The 17,881-nt window shown below is 38.4% G+C and overlaps 1 protein-coding gene across 9 annotated transcripts in view; it reads left to right on the top strand.

Annotated features, from left to right (window-relative positions):
- The window catches only part of ESRRG (estrogen related receptor gamma), a 612,697-nt gene that overhangs the window by 234,792 nt on the left and 360,024 nt on the right, over window positions 1-17,881 (top strand). For 4 of the 9 annotated variants that reach the window (XM_042444952.1, XM_042444955.1, XM_042444957.1 and 1 more), the window contains exon 3: window positions 6,239-6,396. The exons of the other annotated variants lie outside the window; for them this stretch is intronic. The gene's annotated coding sequence lies outside the window, so the exon portion shown is untranslated. The remainder of the gene's footprint in view (window positions 1-6,238; window positions 6,397-17,881) is intronic. 9 annotated transcript variants of the gene reach the window in all.

The following is a 17,881-nucleotide window of genomic DNA, read 5'->3' as shown; positions in this document are numbered from 1 at the left end:
TAAAATATTTATTTGTATCCTGCCTTTCCCATTTAAGGATCGAGGCGGGTAACAGCAAAGAAAGAAAAATGTGAAGAAGGCTAAGGTCATCATGACTAACTGAAAATAATAATAAAAAAAGCACATTCAATATTTGGATTTAGGAGTCCATCCTGCTGAAGTCTCATTGAAACAAATGTCATGTACAGTGATGGGTGGATGCATTCATTAAATGACCACCTTATATAATAAATAAAAAGGAAGCGTCTAATTAGTCAGTTGATAGTCACAGCTTCAGTAATAAAAATGGTTTGTCTGACACTATAGTGTGACAAGATGTAATGTAGGAGATTTCTGATAAGATTCCCCAAAGCTGACTCCTCTTCCTCCCATCAGTGAGGAATAATGGAGTGTTTGAGAGAGGATATTAATCTTTTCTTGCTATATATATATATATATATATATATATATATATATATATATATATCCTCAGCTGGTATTTGCCCTAGTGGGAAAACAAGTACAGTGCACCCGTGCCATTCGTAAGCACACTATATGTGGCTTCAAGCTTACGCTGAAGCTGTGCGTCAATAAAACATATGGTGTGTGTGCCGCAAGCACATGCTCCATTGTTTTCTATGGGGCATGAGCATACATGGAATTCCCCTTACGGAGGGGGATCCAGAACAGATCCCCCTCGTAAGGGAAGGGCCCACTGTAGCAGTTCAAGGAGCATGATTTTCAGTTGAAAAGAGTTGGAGTTAGATCACTTTGCCTGCTTCCATCATGCATTCCATAACTGCTACAGATTAACCTTTAAAAAAAAAGAACAATACCAGTCATCTTATCATCTGCATGGTGTCTGGTTGAAAACTAACAATCTGGTTGCTATGAAATCTTAATTGTTAATGCTATAACCAGAAGCCCATTAATTTAGCTATCAGTGGTGCTTCCTTTTGCTAAATGTGGTGGTCAAGGTGGAAGCTATAAATATGTCCACCATTGTTTCAGTGGGTCTTCAGTACCTGCATGTTTGAGTAAAGGACTGTAGCTGACACATTTTGGGGTGTGCACTTAATTTTTAATTTTCTATCAGCTTTAAGAACTTCCCTCTTCTTCTCACTCTTTTCAGCCTCTGAGGTCTATAAGGAATAAACTTGTTGCAATACTGGCTTTTACCTTTCCCTTAGGCATTTTATATTGTGTTTCAGAAAAACATGAACCATAGATTTTTTTTTAATGTTTATTTTTAAATATGAAACTCTATGGACAATATTATTGGTGCATTTCCTGAAATGTGTCCAGAATTTAAACCTGGAGGCTATGGAAGTGCTGGTATGAAATTGGCCCTAGACAGTTAATAAATTCTGAGCAGTAATGCATAAATCAGCAGTGGGTATTTTTCAAACTATTTCCATTTTTTTAAGGGGTGCATGCAAGAGGTAAAAAAATGTCTTTGGAGAGTTGTTTTATATCATTTCAGAGAATAGAGAAAAGCATCTAGCAATACACAGTGCTGGTTAGCAGATTGTCATTTTTGGGTTTGATGTTCCTGGGTTTAATTGTCTTTCATGTGAACAATGGCAGGAACTCTCTAGTGTGCCATGTGAGCATGATAAAAGGGGGCTGTTCTTGCATAGCAATGCCTTTTTTTTATTATTAGCGTAAAAAATTAGCAAGCTGGAAGTCGTTAGAAGGAGTTCCACTGGCATTAATTGTAATGCAGCTGGAATATGTTTGCAGACCAGTGCGGCAAGACAATAGCAGCAGGGGGAAAAAGGCAATATTAATAGCCTTTTACTTGTATCATTTTAGCAACTCCTTAATAAGGTGTCTGCTGTCAACTGGAATTTATTAAAATAAAAAAGACATGGTAATTGATGTATTGCAGTAAGTATGGATGAGGGCTCAACTTGATTAATGTATGAATTGGCTTTTTAAGGCATTTTAAAAAGCCTTTTTAACTGGTTCCTGAGAGATGGCATAAGCCCACTGTAAACTACCTTGCTGCAATTGGAAAACAGTCTGACAGCTGCTGATGTCTCCTGCAGTTCTGCTTCTTCTTCTTTCTTTCTCTTTCCTTTTTTTATCACTAAAAGTGAAGTAATGCAGCCCTTGTCAATAATTGCAGTGCTTAAAAATGTTATAAAGGGATTGCTATTCTTCCCTCCGGAGATAACTTTTCAAAGGCTAAATTAGTTTTACTTGTGTATGCTTCAAATATCTGTGTGTCAAAAAAGGAGTGAGTTATATTTTAAGTCAAACTGTTAATTTGTAGGTTGTGTTGGACTGAAGCATGCTGATGTTCATGCTGTATGCCCAATGCTATTTTCCAAAATGGCCACTTTTAAAGTAGAATTCCTTAAATGAAATTTTGCAACATGTGATAATAATAAATCTCCTCTTTGCCATTATTTTTTTTATTTTTACAAGGGTTGCAATCCACCAGTGGAGGAGAAATTTTTGGGTAAATAAATCTGTCCTTCCCCTCCAGCCCCCTACATATACCCAAATGCTCCAGGTGGTTGTGTGAATGCCTTGCAAATTTGGGGAATGTGGGGGCAAATGCAAGAAGAGGAAGTCCAAATGCACAAGCATGACTATGGGAACCCCATAGCCACAAACCCTGTAAATTTGGAATTGGGTATTGTTGTATCATATAGGATATAAAATTGGATATCTTTGTATCATAGGATATTTTTGTATCAAATGACTGAAGTGAAAATTTTATTAGGCATTAAAAAAAAACAGGTTCAGAACTATTTCTGCTAGTGTGAAGTCGAAGGATTTCCTGGCCAGCGTTCATAGTTTTTTGTGGTTTTTTTGGGCTATGTGGCCATGTTCTAGAAGAGTTTATTCCTGATGTTTCACCGGCATCTGTGGCTGGCATCTTCAGAGAATGCTCTCTTCCAGATCAGCTCTCTTCCAGATCAGCATTCTCTAAAGATGCCAGCCACAGATGCCGGCGAAACATCAAGAATAAACTCTTCTAGAACAAGGCCACATAGCCCGAAAAACCCACCAAAAAAAAAAAAAAACCCCACCTTATTTCTGCTAGTATTCTACTTTCATTAGCCAAACAAGATTAGCTAAAAAAGACATAATAGTAGGACAATTATTTCTACATTAAAGAATTAGCTTTCTTGAGACTTAATTTGTATCTGTTGAATTCTGTAGTACTTAGGCGTGTTCACATAGGTGTGTACTGGCTATATTGGCTAGAGATCCTAGGGATTACAGTCCATAAAGTAACTTTCTCATGTTCTACACATATGGTAGCAAACAGCTATGTGTGATCTTCATTTTTAAGACAGTGCAAAGAGTGTTGTGATTTGAGTGTTAGATTACAGTTCTGGAGACCAGGGTTTGAATCTCAGCTCAGCCATGAAAATGCACTGGGTGGCCTTGAGCAAGTTACACTCTCTCAGCCTCAGAGCAAGGCAACGATACATACACACGGTCAACAAACTTTGCCAGGAAAACCCCACAATAGGTTCACCTTAGTGTTGCCATAAGTCAGAAATAGCAAGTAGTAATTGCAAGAACATTTCTATGCTGCTTATCAATGAACTAAGCCCTCCCTAAGTGATTTACAATGTGTAAGCTATTTGCCCCCCAACAAGCTGGGTACTCATTTTAGCAGCCTATGGAAGGATGCAAGGCTGAGTGGACCTTGGAGCCCCTGGGATCGAACTCACAACCTTGTGGCTGCAATACAAGCAGTTACCCACTGCGCCACCAGGGTTCCCTAATGACTTGAAAATACACAACAAAAAATAAACAAAAGTATATGATAAATCTGCCTCTGACATTGTCTCAGTGATTGCCTGTTGAAGGTTTGTGCAGTTTATGACTGGAATTGTTTTAGGGCTTTATGCCTTTACAACTGGTCAGTTGTGGAAATGTTTGGACAATGGCCACCTTTCACAGATGTTCTCTTGGGTTGTGCGACAGAGAGAGGTGCAAGGTACAACTCTGTTCCAGTACAAAACGCTGAATGCCTCACTTATCTCTGCAATCGATTTATGGTGTGCAGCATTGTATATAAATTTACAAAGGAAACCCAGACATTGATGCTAGTAACTGTATTACTCTTAACACAAATAGTTATGGGGACCCTGATCCAGAAAATGACCCTGATGTGGGCATAGGTGGATTGCAACCCTTTGCCCTCTGATGCATCCTGATCAGCACTTCCTCCCTGTTATTGCCTCCTTCCTTCCTTCCTTCCTTCCTTCCTTCCAATGTAAGTTTATGCAGGTAGGGCCTGATCAGGATCAACTTGTAGCAAAAAGAAAAGCTGCAATGTCCTCTTCCACTTTGCTCACATCTTTCTATTTTTTAAAATGGCATCTCTCCTCTAGACACCTGTCTGGAGTCAGTAATGGGCTGGATGAGGGAAAACAGACTCAGCTTAAATCCAGAAAAAACAGAAGTATTCATGATAGTTTCCCTGGGCCCGGGGATGGAGATTTGTCCACCTGTCCTGAATGGGGTCACGCTTCCCCTGAAGGACTCAGTTCGCAGTCTGGGGGTGCTTCTGGACTCGTCGCTCCACCTTACATCTCAGGTGGATGCAACAGTCAGGAGTACCTGTTATCAGCTTCGGCGGATACGCCAGCTGCGACCCTACCTGGGTCAGGGGGACCTTGAAACAGTGGTACATGCTCTGGTGAACTCTCGGTTCGATTTCTGTAACGTGCTCTACATGGGACAACCCTTGTACCAAACCTGGAAGCTTCAATTGGTGCAGAATATGGCAGCAAGGTCGGTCATTGGATGTTCCAGGACCAGCCATATAACGCCTGTCTTATACGATCTGCATTGGCTGCCCATTCGCTTCCGGGCGCAATACAAGGTGTTGGTTATTACCTATAAAGCCCTAAATGGCTTGGGCCCAGGGTACTTGAAGGACCGCCTCTTCCCATATAATTTGCCCCACTCTCTCAGGGCGGCCGGGAAGCAACTCTTGAGGGTTCCTCACACGAGATATTCCGTGACTGCACAGAGGGCGTTTTCTAGCTCTGCCCCGCAGCTTTGGAACTCTCTTCCTGGTGAGCTCCGCTCGGTTACCTCCCTTGACCTGTTCAGGAAGAAGTTAAAAACTTTCCTCTTCCAACAGGCTTTCCCCCAGATGTTATGAGATTTGCTCTCTCCCCGTTGCACCAGCACTTTATGCTAGTTTGTTCGGTTTTGTCTTGTAAATTTTTACTCTGTTTTTAATTAATCTGATGTATTATTGTGGTTTTTATATGAATACTGTTTGTAAATTGTACATTGTGTAGTACTCTGTTGTAACTCGCTTTGATCTCCCAGGAAAAGCGGGCTATAAATAAACAGTTTATTATTATTATTATTATTATTATTATTATTATTATTATTATTATTATTTTATTAATATTATTAAAATGAAGATTATTTTTAAAAATCACTTGTGTGAAAGGCTCATGTCTAGTGTGTTCCATAGTCTTATTGATTTGTAGTTAAGAGCAAAGCACTAGCATGTCACTTTACATATAGACCATCACACAATAATTACCAGGTCCCTGTGGTGACTTTACTAAGGATATACAGCTCTAGCACATTGAATGATTGATTAATTGATAGATTGATTGAACTGATGTTCCTTAGAATAATCATATTATGGAGTCTTCAGTCTAATACCTCATAACATGTAACATGCTCCTATATGCATATTTGTACATGGAAAGACTGGAAATAGTGTCCAGGGGTATGAACAAAAAGCCTGAACCTCTGCAAATCATATGTGACCAGATCACATTCTCTCCAACTGAACAAGAAGCATTTTAAACATATAGACTAGCCATTAGTTTCACATGTTTGCATGTAACATGTAGATGGCCCCCAATGTTTTACAAAAGGAGTGTAGAACTATCATGGTATTACCATTTGATCTGAGCAAGCACATTACAATATTATTGACCCCATTGGACCATTGTCAGGCAGAAAGAATTTTCAGTAGCTTCTACCAATTTGAATTGATTTTTTAAAAACTTCTGCTAATTGTGCCTTCTCAGAACTTTTCAGTTCATATGTAACAACAGAGATTTTGGCATTATCTTTTTGAGCCTTTTTATTTCCTGAGTTGGACTTGCTATCAGGTCCTTCACATGTCCTTCAGTTTAAGGTGGCTGCTTGGCATACAAGTGAACGGGTCCAGAATGCTTGTACATGTTTTTCCACTTGAATGTTCTTTTTATCAGTACATCTTGTGTTGGTCTTTCCCTAATGTATTTAGCAAAGAAATGACACAGAAGGAAGAATTAACTTGCTGGTGTTCAGTATTAAATGGCATGTTCTCTCCAGTGGACAGTCAACCCTGACTCTATGCTGTCCTTCAGGAGGTGTTACTTTGATGGATGACACCCTAGTGATACTCAACAAATAGCACCAGAGGTAATAACATATGTCTCGCATTCAGGTCTTTGTTATGAACTCAGAGAACCTAGACAGTCTGCAAGAGAAGGAAGAAAATGGATTGACCATTGATGTTGTTCTTTTTTGTATATACACAATATTCAATTCAAAAAGTGCACAATTTTTTTTAAAAAATAGAACCTACCTTAATCTTTATGGTTGACCTGTACATTTTTCTAAAAACAGATGTGTATTGGCAATGCATCACAATTTTAGTTGTAACGGATTTGCCAAATATTGATAATTTATAAAAAGAATAGGCCTTGATAGAACCATATTGATAAGAAGCACTACAGATTTTTGTCATTGTTACAAAAATTAGGGATATAAATAAAAGGTGGGGAGGAAGAGAATTATAGGATTGTAGTTTGTAAGTCTGCTACTATTGTAGTATTTTGTACTGCAGTTTTGAAATTCTGCAAATATCATTATTGTTCAGATGAATGAGTCAAGCATAAGCATCATTCAATCATTTCTCTGTCTATATATCTCAGACCTCTTTTTATGATGTCTCTCTCCCATCTATTTGATTTGTACCCTGCCCATTCTCATAAAAGCTCAGAGTAGCTAATAATTTTTCAGTTAAAAGCATACTTAGACCCAGAGGTCTAAAAATAATAAATTATACATATAAAATTACAAATATCTAAAATAATAAATTACATTGTTTTTGTTGTTGTTGTGTGCCTTCAAGTTGTTTCTGACTTATGACAATCCTAAGGGAAACCTTTAACAGGGTTTTCTTAGCAACACTTTTCTAGGGGGAGTTTGCCAAGGCCTTCATCTGAGGCTGAGAGAGTGAGACTTCCCTAATGGGTTTCCATGGCTCAGTGGGAAATCAGAGCCTAGTGTCTAGTCTTAGTCCAATGCTCAAACCAATATACAGATGACCTATCATATTGGTGAGGTAGACATCCACGGATTAGAATTTCTGTGGATCGCCTCACCCTGTATTAGCAGTGGTGTGTGCACCCATAGGTGTGCTGACAAAGGCATGTGCACATCACTGCCCATTGACTAATATGGGCTTAAGCTCCTACAGTTTCTCCCTTCCCCGAGGTCCCGCAGAACTGAACCCCGCAGATGGGAAAAAAAAACATGGGAGCTCAACCCTGTATTAGTCAATGGGTGTTGATGTGTGCATATCTGCATCAGCATGCCTATGAGCACCTGTCACCATTGGCTAATATGGGATGGATCCTCAAAACCAAATCCCCACAGAGGGTTAGGGTCCACTGTACCATGTTGGCTCTCATAAATTATATATATTTGGTTATAAAAACCCATATATACACAGTACAAGCAGTCATAGTCTAATTATTTGGCTGCATTATTCCTCAAAAGCCTACAAAAATAGTTATGTTTTTAACAAGAACCTAAAAACTGAAATGAGGGGGGGGGGGCAATAAGATTCCTAATGGAATTATGGTCCTGAAACAAGATATCACCATTGAGGCCACAACTGCTCTGGGATTGCATCAGCCAGGCTGCTTTGCTTGATCTTAAATTCTGAGTGGGCTAATATTGGATAATACTACTACTAATACTAATGTATTTATTTATAGCCCACCCAATCACAAGGAATCTGGGCAGGTTACAGTAATAAAAATACATACAGAATACAATAAAAATTCAAAATTAGCTTCTTCCTGCCCCCTCATTCCCTCCAGGCTGGACGATGGCAGTTGCCATGGAGGGAGGGATCAGGCAATACTTCAATTACCTGGGGCCTGAGTTGCAGGCTTTGTATGTCGACGCTAATATCCTGACTTAACTAAGACATGCTTGCTCACTGGCAGCAAAGTAGAGGTTTCATGATAGGTGTTATATGTACATTCCTTGCTGCCCAATCACCACTTGGGTAGCAGTGCTCAGCACCAGCTGCAGCCTCTGGAGGACAGAATCTTCTAGGGAAGCCTGAGTGTATGCAGTAGTTCTGTAGGGAAATTATGAGAGCATGGACTATAGTCCAGGAATGGTTACAGCTGGCACACTAATGTTAGCTGGCTGTAAGCACTCTTTGCCAGTGATAGCTTCAAATAAAATCTATATACATGTCAGAGGAGCTACCTTTCTCCAGAGCTTCCAGTATATTGGGTGTCGTCCAACCTACCACTGATTCTGGGCACCAGTCAAACACCAATAAAGGTAAAGATCCATGAGGCAAAAATCTGTAGCTGAAGGAAAATTCATGGCCAAAAGTCTTGACAGGTTTTCAATAAAGACAACAACAACAACACATTTTATTTCCCCTCGTCTCTCCTCAGTCTTGAGGCAGGGTACAACATATTAAAATACAAAACACAATTAAAAAGACATAAACCCACAGTTAAAATACAATACTCTAAAATTATTAAAATACACTCAGAGTAAATATACGATTGAAAAGTCATGATTTAAAATTGACTGGGTAGGCCTGCTGGAAGAAATATGTCTTTAATGCTATTTTAAAAGTGTTTTCAGCTGTCATGCCTCTTCTGCCAGGTTATTCCACAGTCTGGGGGCAACAGATGAAACCAGATGTGTTTTTACAAACAGCCAGATGTATTTTTACCAATAGGCTTCCTCAATGGTCACTAAGACATTGTTGTATTATTCCTCTGAAATTGAGAAAGTGTCACCCTGTGGGTTTTCATGGCTGAGTGGGGAGTTCAACCCTGGTTTCTAGAGTTGTAATCAAAAGCTCAAACCACTATACCATGCTGGCTGTCTTGTATTACTTCTTAAGAAACAGGGGTTTATACTATGCTAAGTTTGAACACCATTAACCTCTTGCCTTTAAAAATTAAGTTGACATCTTTGACTGAACTGAATGATCAAACAGATAATTTGGTCAATATCAATATCTTGATGTTGTTGTTTTTCAGGACTGGTACCCTGAAAGGAAACAGAGTGTGGCTATCAGTCCTGAAAAGCAACAAAATCAAGACCCTGCAAATGAAAATGAAAGCCACCCAAGGTGAAGGGGATTTCCCAGCAGACAATGGGTCATTAAGCAAATGGATACTCTGTAGGAATAAACCCTTCTAGAACATGGCCTCATAGCCCAAAAACCCACAAAAAACTAATAATAAAATAAATTATAAATAAATAAATGTTAAGTAAGTAAATACTACAAGCAAGGCATGTGTTCTGTTGAGTTGTGTGACCTTTGGTAAACAGGAAGGGAAAGTCTATGTGTAGAGTAGGAAGGATTGTAAAAGAAGGAATTGCATTGTCCACTATGCAAAATGTAGCTGAACCAAACCTGGATTGCAGGTATCACCAGGGACAGAATTGTTGCAGGTTCCCTTCTGAGCCAATTCATTTGTATTTACATGCCAAAATTTGGCATGGAGTTGTGCTATTGTACCACAATTCAAGGCTTGGAATGGGAATATGCCTGTGATATCTTTTTGCTGTTTTCTACTGACATTTTTAAAAGTTCATAAAATGTTGCTTTAGATAGAAAATTATGTGAACATGAGGGAAATAAGCTATAACTGCTACTAGCACAATGTTGAAACAAAGTTCCTTGTGGTATTATTTGTGATAATATATCTACTTTATTTAGAAGAATCATAGATTGCAAGAAACGTGTGTTCTCCTAAGATGAAGAGAGAGACATAATACAATCTCTTCCAGTGCTTACAAACCTTGTGCCTTTGATTGCTTGTTAGTGAGTTTTCTAAATAATCATTCCATATCAAATACTGTTTACAAAAGGATTGCTTTAGATAGCAGAGGTGAAAAGGTGACAAAAAGAAGCCTTTTGATCTTTTAGAAATAAAATGATGTTGCAGATAAATATGTAACAGGCATATTTTTTGTTCATTTGCTATCAAATTTAATAAGTGGAATTGAGTTCCACAAAAATGGTTTCCTATCAGTATTTGACTACATACCTTTAAATATTAATTATTTCTATGGCATTGTTATATAATGCATTTCTTGTCTTTTCTCCCATACATGTGACGAATTTCAGTCGATAAGCCAGGACTCTGGAGTCAGTTGTCTGGCTAGTTATTAAGATTGAGATAAGTACTAAGAACGGTGAGGCACCATTGTACTACCCTTATGGAACAGGGCCACCTAGGATTCCAAGTGTAAACAATGAATTAGTTCTCCCTGGCTTATTTCAAATTCACAAATATTTGTGAAATATGGTGGTGGAAAGAGTACATGAAGGTTCTTTTTATTTAAAAGAATCCATGTAACGTAAAAGTTTTTCCACACTGAAAGTAATCCAGATCCAGAAAAATCAAGTCATGTTAGCAGTTAGCTTCACTTTGACCATTTCAGTTCTGTGACATATTTTAATGAAAGTACATCCCATATAGTAACTTATTTTCTTTCCTGAGATGCCCCAGTTAAGGACTTCGCTTCTAAAGGAGGCAACAGTAGCTCTACCATTCATGGTGTTAACACAGGCTATGAAAGCATTCTAATTCCACATGGTTATTAATATGTGATTGAAGGTTTTAACTCTGGCATTTCTGATTTTAAGGCTCTTATTTTAACTTCTCCTGTTGGATGGTGTTTGTTTTGTTTTTATTTTGTTTGTAACCTGCCCTGGGGCTGGGGGGGGGGCAACTGAGGCTGAAAAGTGGTATGAAAACACCTATATTAATTACCTTATATGTTCGACTATAAGTTGACCTCATGTATAACTCGAGGGCAAGTTTTGGGGCCAAAAAGATGGATTTTTCTATGACCCGTGGATAGGTTGAGGGTAAAATGTAGGGGCATATAGCAAAGGATCTAAAGGATGAAACAAAGCAAAGCAATGTCAAAGAACTTACAAAATTCCAGCAGACATAGCTCTTTGTGCTTGCTCTTAAGGCTGGATGAATGAGAGAGTAGAGGGGGTCAGTACTTCCAGGACAGACTGCACTCTTGCTTTTCACCAGGGAATGGTTCCTTCTTTTAAACAAGATACAGTACTTACATTCACCCATGGATAGGTCAACTCAGGTATTTTGGGTAAATTGTTTGACCTAAATTTCTAGACTTATACATGAGTATATACAGTAATTATTAATATTTTAAATATTAATCTGTGAAACATATTTTGAAACATACAAACTGAATAAAAGTGAATTTGGACACACTGGACACTGCTAAATGATGTGCGAGTGTACAACATTGGACATATTTGACAATGCATGTCTTGTGTTTAGAGACAAAAGAATTATCCTTTCAGTCATGCAAGAGGAAATCCTTTAGGTAAATTTTGGAAATCAACCTCATAGGAATCTATTACAGTGCTTGTCCACTCTCGAACTTCTGATGACCTTTAGAAGTGTTCTTTGTGCCAATTCAAAAATGTCCATAAACCAATTTATCTTGTAAATCGGCACCCCTTGCCTAACTCAGGCTTTTGTTTTGGAAAAAGTATAAAATGTTCATGTAGCTCATTCCACACACAGAAATAAACATATATTTCATGACTTTTGTTCCATTGGTCTGTGTAATGTTTCAACTGGCATGTGGACATGCCTGGCATTGTTTTAGTGCCAAATGCCACCATGCTGTCAAAAGATCTGTGATCACAGTTTAATCTGCACTGGAGAAATAATGCATTTTGACACCGCCTATCTGCCATGACTCAGTGCTATGGAATTTGGGATTTGTAGTTTGCTGTGGCACCAGAGCTCTCTGACAAAGGCTAAACATTTTATAAATAAATTTTAATGATAAAATATTTCACAGAACTACAAATTCCAGAATTCCATAGCACTGAGCCATGGCAGTTAAAGTGGTGTCAAACTGCATTATTTCTGCAGTGCAGATTAGACCCACATCTCCAAAAGAATATTTTAAAGAATTGTAGGTGAAGTACTCTCACTATCTTCTTAAATCAGTTGAGTTTATTTTTAAAAATCTATGCTAGATTAATCTTGACAAAGGAAAAGTGGAAGTTGCCTTATGCAAGTCTATAATACTTTTTCCCATTTAGCTCAGTATTGTCTACAATGGTTCTCCAGGGCCTTTCTTATCAGTTGTGTACCTGATCTGTTTAAATGCAGATGACAGATATTGAACATGGGCATTGTGCATGCAAAGCATGTATTCCAACACTGAGTAGAGTTCCTCCCTTAAAATCTGAATGCCCCCTGCAAACTGCTATTTGGTTTATAGAGAAAACACTAGCTAAGATACAGGTGAAGAGTTTCATGTAGGGCAAATAGCAGCTCTAGTAGTACCATGTGAAGAATGACTGGGAAGCTGTGTTAAAGTCCCTTTCAGTGCTTTCTATGTATGAAATATACATGTAGTGACCTTGACATAAAGAAAGAGGTGAAAAATCTTTTCAGTGTTAAACAACAATCCTGTTTTGTGGTCCCTGTGGTGCCCTCACTTGCTGAAGGCAGCCACTGCAAGCATCCATACTGTTCAAATTGCAGTAGATCTTTCACTCCTTTCCCTATTGCTTCTGAAGTGGAAATAGATGCTGGCCTTTTGTTCTGCAGAGCTCTGGGTGAAAAGGATGATCTAGCACCTTCCTACAACATAGTCACAAGTTTCAGTGACAACTGCATATTTCTGTAGCATCTGCAACAGCTTTAAATTTAATGTCGGTGCAACCTTCCACAAGTTCTAGTGTATCCAATGTGATCCCTTCAACTCCAGGAAATCTCCTGTGCTTAGTCTATACTGAAGTAGATGTTATCTCATGTCAGTATATTTCCTGAAATTACAGTAATGCAGTAATGCCAACAAGGTGGCCCTGATTTCTTGTGGTGTACAAACACTCAGTTACACACACAATGGCTGCAGTCCAACCTCTGCTCAGGGTAGCATAAATGTCCTCATGCAGAAACATGTTATATTAGCACTACACAACCCCCATGCAGAATAGCAACATTGCACCTCACACATTAATGGCTGTGTGCTATTGTGCAATGTACATTTTGCAGTCACAAGGCACAGTGCATAACTGCAGTGTACAACATTGTTTCATGCACAAAACTGCTGTTGTCAGTTCTGCTGCAATTGTTGTCAGTTCTGCTGCAATTAATTCAACCTGTTAGCATAGTGTAAATTACACATGCATATCTTACTAACAGAATGGCAGCCATTATATCATATTTTGTAAGCAAAGCCATACGTCATGAGACCTTATTGCTGCCTGTGATGTCAGAAAACCACACACTCTTCATCTGCAGTTCATGTCAGGTGATGCTTACTGAATTAATTTTGATTGAATAAATTAGCATGCAGTTATAAAAAGCTGTATAAATATACAAAAAAGCTGCCACTACCTGGAGCATGAGGGGTGTGACAGATTGCGTTCAGCATTATAGTAATTGTTGTATATGCCTCTTACAACTGAGCTCACCCAGTGAGAGGCAGAAAAACATGCCAATGTGAAGGATGTGCGTAAACATTGTAGCACATTCTTTTATTGTGTTCCAGCCAACTATTTTTTTTTCTAAGTGGAAACATTCTGCTCCTTCCCACCACCATTCCATCCTTAATTTTCCCACTCTCCATCTATAGTACTTTGTTGCCTAACACATTGGCCTGGGCTGTTTGTGTGTGTGTGTGTGTTGTGTACACAGGTTGATATTTCAAAAATATTTTAAAAATATTTTTAAAAGTATTTCAACAATTGTATGGGTTTCATAGCCATAGTGATCTGATCCCCCTCTCTCTTGCCTCTCAGAGGCCCTGTTTTGATCATAATTTTGTCAACATCAACTGCCTGCACCCTATATTACAAGGAATAAGTCCACAAACATAGAATATATACTGAGCATCCTGATTCTATATGTGGACCTGGCCTTTTATTTCTATATAATTATATTTATGTAGTTAATATATCTCCTGCCCAAACTAGTAAGTTCCAATTTCCAGAAAGTTAAATGTTTGTAAGATCACTTGAGAAATGATGAAAAGGTATAATTTAGCAAGCATACAATTGCAACATGCTGTGCAGTGTAATGTACTGAGAAGAAATTAATTTTTGTTAATGGATTTAAAACCAGATATATGGAAATGATTGTATATAATACATACACTGCTAAACAGCTAAGGAGTCCTTGGGGTTTTCATGCTACATATCTGTATGTAAATCATTTCAGTCAGAGCAGTCTAATGAGTCAAAAACTGCTAAGAAATAGGAACGTAGACTTGTAATGTATGTCAGATTTTGTCCTATATACCATGATCCTTTGCTTCTTACAAGGTCCCTATTCATGAGCCATTCCTATGAAACAACTATGATACCAGAATATAATACTCAGTACACTCTGGCACCGAACAGGTGCTTACACGTACCTCTTGTCCTTGCTGCTGTATGGCACAGTTATAGGTTAGTCTTGGTTCAGTGTTTATCCCTCCTGTGTCCCATTTTTATATGGTCTTGGATCCTATTTCTTAGTATAGCACAGGGAGAAGGAAGAGGAGAATGACTATTAGTATTGTTGCTGTCAAGTAAGGGAGATTTTTCTTCCTAATTCTTGCCCCATCTCCAGCCAGCACTTGACTGAAATTACCTTAGACTATGCTAGACCTTGTTTACCTGTTCTCATGGATGTAACTAATACATAGGCAGTTGGTGGCATCTATAATTTGCCCATTGCTCATCTGTGTTAAATGTTGAAGCAAAACTACACATAACCCTTCAATGTGAGTTAGAGGAGAAAATTGCATGTTTAATATCCTCTGCCACCAGTGCACTTTGTGAAATTCCATCTTGTCATCCCTTTCTGTTGCCTACCACCATCTCTTTGGGCTGGGCTGGCATGTACTTTTGCTGCTCCGCTGTTCCTCTTTGCTCCATGCATATTAGCATTTGCTCTCCTGTGATGCAAATATGGGCTTGAATTCTCAAATTTTTAATTGTTGAAAAAGCAACATCTAATCAAAAGATGTGATTCCCCTAAGCCAATCACACTGTGCTGAACGTGCATTATATGTGGAATTGGTTACATATTTAAAAGACTAACTTATCTCCCAGATGTCTAGTCTGAAATATCTAGATAGTTAGCATTCTTGCTGTTTTGATATGATTAAGAGCTTTACTTGAGCCAACCTCAGTAAAAACAGGAGACTAATTGAGGCGACTGTGGTTCTTGCTCTCTAGAGGTATGGAACATTGCAAATGGTATGTAGTATATGCATAAAGCAATACCTGTAGTAAAAGGGGGGGGGGGGGAATAGGAGAAGATTTCTCCTCTGCTCTGTTGTAGTGTCTGCATTTTCGTAGTGATCTTATTCCTGCTTCAAGTATTCTTAGTTGCATATAGTATGTAATAAATGAGTAAGTATAGCACACTCAAAATGAATGATAAAAATTAGGATAGCATCCAGGTCCTAATTATCTAGACAGATAAGGATATATGTTCTCAGCTTTAGTTTGTTGGGATGGGTGGGAGGGGGCACAAAGAGAAATACAGTGAAAGAAACCCTTATTTCCAATGTATTCAGTTCACCATCAGGAGAAATGGCATTAATTCAGGTACCCAATTACTGTAATGTGGTTCAGAGCACCTCAATAGGTGTTTCAATCTCAAGCCAGGACTAACATTTGTAATCCTTTAAATGCACTTAAGAAATTGATGTTACAGCCCCACAATCTGTTAGGGGCCTTGCTTCCTGGCTGATTGCAAAGTATTCCACCATTAATTGGATCATCAGAATGTGATCCGCGTCCTGGTCCTCGGATTATGTAAGACTGACTTTGCTCTGACGCGATGAACCAGAGACTTCTTTTGCTGGATATTTTGACCCTTAATGTAGATAAGTGGTATTTTTCATCAATCTTAGCTTGCATTAAAAAAAGGGAAATGTCAATTCAATGTGGGGCATTTAACTTAATTCAACATCTTTTAATTTAATACCTTCAAAAAGTTAGTCTGTCTCCGACCTGCCTTACACTTCTGCTGATGGAATATTTTGTAAAACACTGCTGAAAATACATTGTCTTGCTCTAATAAAATCAAGGTCCGAAAGTCTCCACACTCTCTGGCTGTGCAAAGGGAGATGAGGGCTCAAAATGTGCAGTAATTATAATAGAGTTACTTTATTGTTGTAGACTTAATTCCTGAATGGTTTATATCTTTGTCTGAAGGAAATAAATTCTATAGTTAAATTTCATTTGCCCTTGTTCTTTGCTCTGTTTCCATTTTGGGCTCCATCCTTCTTGACAGTGTATTGATGAAGCCTAACATGGTTTTCTGATTGTGAGACAATAATGTATAAAGAACTCAGGAGACATCTTGATTTTTTTCTTGCTTTGGAGATTATCACAGGGCCATTTTGCCTGAGCCGTACACAGGATGATATTGCACACAAAATTGCTGCTGTACTGCTGCCTGCCCATTTTCCATCCCCCAGCCACACACTCTGCCAGCCAATTTTGGTAGTATGGAAAATGCAGCAGCAATTTTGTGTGTGATATCACCCATTTTTTCCTGTTCTGGCCTGATCCCGTCCCATGCACAGATTGGGCAAAAATGGCTGTGCAATAATCTCCTTTGTGACAGATACTCTGAGCAAACTTTATTCAACTTCAATTTTTTTTTGATAGTGCAAGACACCAAGCCAGGACTAAAGGCTGAAATTCTCCTGTACATGCCTATCTCGGAGGAAATTCCACTGCAGACTATAGACTTACATCTGAGTATATATGCATAGGTTTAGGCTTCATGTTATGTTTAAAGCAATATAATGAGATAGTTGCAACATATTTAAGACCCATTCCTGTTATTTGACATTATTTTTGTCATATTATACTTTTCATGGGCAATTAGGGATTATATAATGCAACATGTTTTCAACAATTGTTTGCTTGACAAAACTATTTAGGACAGATGTTAAACACTGAAGAGTAAGAATCCCTCCTGTATCTCTGCAATCTTTAATGTAAATAATCCATAATGATTTTACAATGCTGGTGTCTTTTTAAATAGTATTCAATAGTAATAGCAATAGCAGCTTCATTTATATACCACTTCATTCCACAATGAGTAGTCTCCAAGTGGTTTACAATGTGTAAGCTAATTGCCCTAAACAAGCTGGGTACTCATTTTAGCAACCTCGGAGGGATGCCAGGCAGAGTCAACCATGAGCCCCTGGCTGGTATTGAACTTACAACCTTGTGGTTTGTGAGTGAGTGGCTGCAATACTGGCATTTAACCACTGTGTTATCAGGGCTCTTAATACATAACTGTCCTATGAATTATAAATTCATTCTGTCCAAAATTCCTTCTCTACCTCTCACCCCAAGTCCACACATATTGTAAGTCTTTGTAAAGAGGTTGATTTGTGAGGGAAACCAGGGAAGATATTAGAAGCCAACTTTATTATTGCATTTTTATCTTGTCTTCTATGTACACAGTTCAGGGCACACGTATGATTATCCTTCTAGATTACCGCACTACACTCTTATAGCTCTGCTATTCCACTATAACTGCTCTGGCTGCCTCCTCTTGCATTCTGGCATTTGCAGTTGTGGGAAAGGCATTTAGAATTCTCA

Source organism: Sceloporus undulatus, chromosome 1 (genome assembly GCF_019175285.1).
Source record: "Sceloporus undulatus isolate JIND9_A2432 ecotype Alabama chromosome 1, SceUnd_v1.1, whole genome shotgun sequence".
Taxonomy (NCBI): Eukaryota; Metazoa; Chordata; class Lepidosauria; order Squamata; family Phrynosomatidae; genus Sceloporus; species Sceloporus undulatus.
Note: the sequence above shows the minus strand (reverse complement) of the source record. Positions and strands in the feature narration are given on the sequence as shown.